Genomic DNA, 5157 nt, shown 5'->3' on the forward strand with positions numbered 1-5157 from the left:
GTGTGTGTGTGTGTGTGCCACTGAAGAGCCAGTGAGCGCTCTGCAAACGCGCGTCAGTCGTTTAGAGATGTCTTTTGATCAATCTCGACTGTGTTTGTTCTCTGTGTGTTAAATTCCAATGCGACTGCTGCCAGTAGGATCTCTTTCTCTCTCTCTCTGGCGTCATTGAGCTTTCCTCTCTTCCCTCCAATCACGAAGCGCATGACAGAGTGATGCTGACATGCATCTGAGCATGATGCTGTTTACACACTCCCACAAGACAACAGGACTCACATCTGAACAGCACATGGGCTATTTACAGTACATCATTGTGCTATTGGTGCTGAGAATCTGAACCATGAGACTCAACCAAAGATTCTGCAGTGATGTATTTTCTTATTTTATAATCACTAACACTGTCAGATATGACCATGCTTATTAGATCAGAGTTGATGCTGATTCATTCACTAATAGATTTATAGCATTGTTTAATTTTGATGACAATACAGCTTTAACATGCTTTTTATCAAGCGCTCGGTTTTGTGTAACTCGATGATGCATACACCAAGAATAACTCAATCATAAATGCTTTTGTCATATCACATGCACTTCAGAAGTGCTGGATTGGTGAGCTAATACCATATTTCAATAATCAGGCTTCACGTTTGGACAAAGAAGGTGTTTTGAATGGATGGCATGAACTACAGTATAATATAATGTGAGGACTTCATTATTATTAGCTTTGCACCATCATAATTATATGCATAAGAAGATTGGCTTCATAAGTTTCCTGTTTCACTTTTATGGATCTGATGCCACACTGTTAATTATGAGAGTGATTTATGAGAGTCCTGATGCAGTGGCTTTGGGTTTATTGGTTGTGAGGTTGGGATTGATGGTGAGGGTTGCCCACAAGGTTCATCAGACAGGCCTGGGACGCAGGCTGCTATTTACCCTGGGCACGCTTGGTAAATGCTTTTACAGATCCAAACAAACGCACAGTTACCTTGCTATCTCAATGGGCGCATGCATCTTATAGAAAGCTAATTGTACTTATTCAAATCTTAAAAGGTCTTAAATGGAAGCAAGAAAGTCATGTTATTAAATGTTGGATGCACATACCTAAACTGCCTTAAATCAAGATGCATTTACCTGAGGTGGACAGCTGAGGTTTTTCTTTTCTGAGAAACTGAATGAAATGAAATTAGTTTATGCTTAAAACAAGGGGGAAGACTATCTGTCATCGGGGTGTGAAAATGTGTCCCCCTTCTGAATTAAGTTGCTTTTTCTGACCTCATTGGCAGATATTGTTCTTGTTTTAATCACGCCGTTTTGATCACTTTGACAGAAAACAAGACTTATGTTATTTTGCTTCTCGGTGTATCTTGATTCAGGAATCTTTAAACATCTGCATGGGAAAACAATTCATCTTTTTTTTTGTAAAATCTGTTAAAAAGCAATATAAAGTTGTTGTTAAACTGTTACTAATACAACTCATATTCTGCTCTTTAGAAATGTATATTTAGAGAACAAACTGATGTATTGTGTTTCCTTCCATTTATTACTTCCATTTTCTTTAATTGGTCTTAAAACGGTCTTTAAAAAGTCTTAAATTTGCCATATAAATATATATATGTGCTGTCAAGCGATTAATCGCATCCAAAATAAAAGTTTTTATTTACATTAATATATGTGTGTGTACTGTGCATATTTATTATGTATATATAAATACACACACATGCATGTATATATATAAGAAAAATATGTTATGTTTATATATTAAATATATGTATATAATATAAAATATAAGAATATGAATATATAAATGTATAAATATGTAAATATGTTTTAAAATATATACTGTATGTGTGTGTCTTTATATATACATAATAAATATACACAGTACACATACATATATAATGTAAACAAAAACTTTTATTCTGGATGCGATTAATCGCGATTAATCATTTGACAGCACTAAATATATATATATATATATATAGAAGGAGATAGAAAATTGCAGACACTATCATTAATCATTCATGTTAACTGCACGACTCTACATTCTTTTAAATGTTTTTTTCTTCTTTTCTGTCACGCTAAACCTGAAAAACAAAGCCAGAGCGGCCCCTGAACTACTGAAAATACTTTGTCTTCTCTGCAAGCTGATGATGGCTGCTAATGGGAAATGCAGAGCACACCAGAGTGAGCATATGATAACTTCATAAGCTCTCCGTAAGAGTGGAGCTGACCTATATTTGCTGCGATCCTCACGCTTCACTACGCTCTCCTGCGCTCAGGGCTCTCCCAACATACTTCACGTCATCATGACCCTCCTTTCACCGCGCTCTCTTATCGCTCCTGTAATAGCCCACATACGCAAGATCCCAAACACCTTGTTGTTGCTTGATGGATAATAATAGAGTAGAATATTAATGTTACAGATGCTTTTTTTGTTTTATTACGAGGAGATCCGTTGGTCTCTGGTGGATCGTCCATGTGTTTTCATTCATGTTCAGTTGAGCAGCAGTTGTACAGATGGCAGAGAAATCATGCACCTACAAAAAAAGCCTTTGTGTCCTTCGTCTTGCTTATCCGCTCAGATGCAGAGGTCACTGGAGGCTTGTGTAGATATACTTAACATAATAATATCTTCAGTGTCTTTCACTGTGGATCTACCTAGCGGATTGTCTCTGGTTTGCATGCAAACTTATATTCAGGCTGCCGAGATGAAGATAAGAGACTGAATGTGTTTCCGAACTCAAGACTGTGTGTAAAAGAATGCATGCTTTAACCTCTAAATATACATGTTATCTTCAATTCCATCAGCTGCACATGAAAAGAGCTGCGAGGAGCTCACAGGAGTTCAAATCATGTTATGTTCCAGTAAGAACAGCACAGCAGCTCAAACTAAGACAATGCTTTATCTGCTAATCTAAACTGTGCTTCCTGGTCCAAAATTAGTTCATTCAAATTACAATATTACTACGTGACATTAACCTAACTACATAGGATGCACTAGCGACAGTAATTTTTAAAGAAAAAAATGCTTAATTATTTTTAAGGTGCAGAATGACAAATAAAAGTTTCAGGTTCAAAAATCCTTATTATGTTGATTTACTGTTATATTTTTATTGTTTATTTATTGTTACTGTTTCTTTAAATCCTTTCTTTTATATATATATATATATATATATATATATATATATATATATATATATATATAATTATTATTATTTTATTTTATTTTTTATTTTTTTTACAAATGATCAAGTAGATTTTGGAAGATCTACAGTATTATTTAAACATTTATATTTTATTTAAACTTGGATTTATTCCCCAGTTAACATGACTGTAATTTGAGAAGAAAACAAATATGTCTCATTACGTTTATTAAAATATAAAAAATGTTATGGTTATAATTTAATACTTATCTATTACAGTAAAGGTTTAAACTCAGATCAGTGAGGCCTACGATCAATCAGCTCCAGACTGAATCTAATATTTGGTAATAATATAATGAGGTTTTTTGTGTGAGCGGAGCCTATCTGGTGGCATTTTTCAAGTAGCAGTCTATGGAAGCCATGGAATAAAATAATAAAAAAAGGTATATTTGAGTTTATATTTCGAAATCCTGTCTTTGTTTTCACAATTCCGAGATCATAGCTATCTCACGATTCTGATTCTGATTGCATGCTGTAACTGTAGGGCTAATACAATATGTATTTGTTTAGCGTAAATGTATGTTTACTATTTGTCATGCACGTATGATGCTGTGGACGTGTAAACAGTATTTCTCATCAAACAGCCATGTGTTATCAGCTCTGGCAGTGCGTTTTCAGGATCTGTGCTGCTCTCTGATTCTAGAAGAACATTAAAGCTGCTGGCATCTAATCGTCTCTCATTCTTGCTACTATGAGTGTTTTTCAGACAGATCAATGCTGATGAAAGTGACCCGTCCACAGCATTAAAGCATGGAAATACATCAGCTAATTCACTTCAGTCATGTAGAGAATGTTTTTGTTTGCTATGCAGGATATGTAATGTTAACATCGAGAGCATTTGCCCTGTTTCACACGATATTGAAATCTAATTTATGCCATTTGTCATTGTTTGGTGATCAATGCTTCCTTGGTAAATCAGTAAATGTGTTAAGTTCTGAGATTGAGGGATGCATGTGCTGGATTACACATGATAATTATTGAGCTCATTAACATCTGTCACAGTGGCAGCAGTTCATGTCATGTTACTGTCATGTCTCGAAGGGATATATATATATGTGTTAGAAATAATCTGATTTTATTAGCATCTTCAAACAAAGAGCAATGACGAATTCTACTTAAGCCTCCTATAATGTGTCGAAATAAATGCATGATGTGACTGCTGTTTAACTTCATTACCTTACAGGTGGGTTGCATGAAGAATGTTCAAAGTTAAACACAAATTAAGGAATAAATGTTCAAAATGCATCACATATTATTAGAAAATAATCATAAAAAACAAAACGATCATAAAATGTCAGAGTGAGTGAGTTTCTGGTTCAACTTTCTGAATGTGTTTCATGGAAATACACTACTGTTCAAAATTGTTTTGCTTTTTTTATTATTCAGAAAGGTGGCATATACTACGATATAATGCAATATTATGTTACAAAATTATATTTCAAATAAATGCTGTTTTTTTTTTAAACAAACAAACAAAAAAATGTAAAAACATTTTCACAGTGATAATTTATTACAATTTTACTTTTATCTCTATTTTTGATCAAATTAATGCAGCCTTGGTGAGCAGAAGAAACGTCTTTCAAAAACATTAAACAATCTTACTGACCCCAAACGTTTGAACAGTCGTGTAAATCCTAATAAGCAGGTCATTTTTGCATGATATCCAAAAGGACACCAGAAAAAGGAATGATTCACTTTGTATCCGGTTGTAATCTCCCCATAGACCTTCACCAGTGCACTACTTTGTGTTTATTGCTGTGTTTGTGAATTGATGTATTTTCACTGTTTGTTTCTGATTCTGATGTACTTTCTTGTTTGATGATGCAGCTTTGATTTTGATTGCATTCTTGCATTTGACACATTAATATCACTGTGAATATGTTAAATGGTTTCACAATATTTTGTCTTGAGCTGAAGGTTCAGCTTTGTAGCTCAAACACACACACACACACAC

This window comes from Sinocyclocheilus grahami, unplaced genomic scaffold (genome assembly GCF_001515645.1).
Source record: "Sinocyclocheilus grahami isolate Dianchi unplaced genomic scaffold, SAMN03320097.WGS_v1.1 scaffold6295.1, whole genome shotgun sequence".
In the NCBI taxonomy this organism is placed as follows: Eukaryota; Metazoa; Chordata; class Actinopteri; order Cypriniformes; family Cyprinidae; genus Sinocyclocheilus; species Sinocyclocheilus grahami.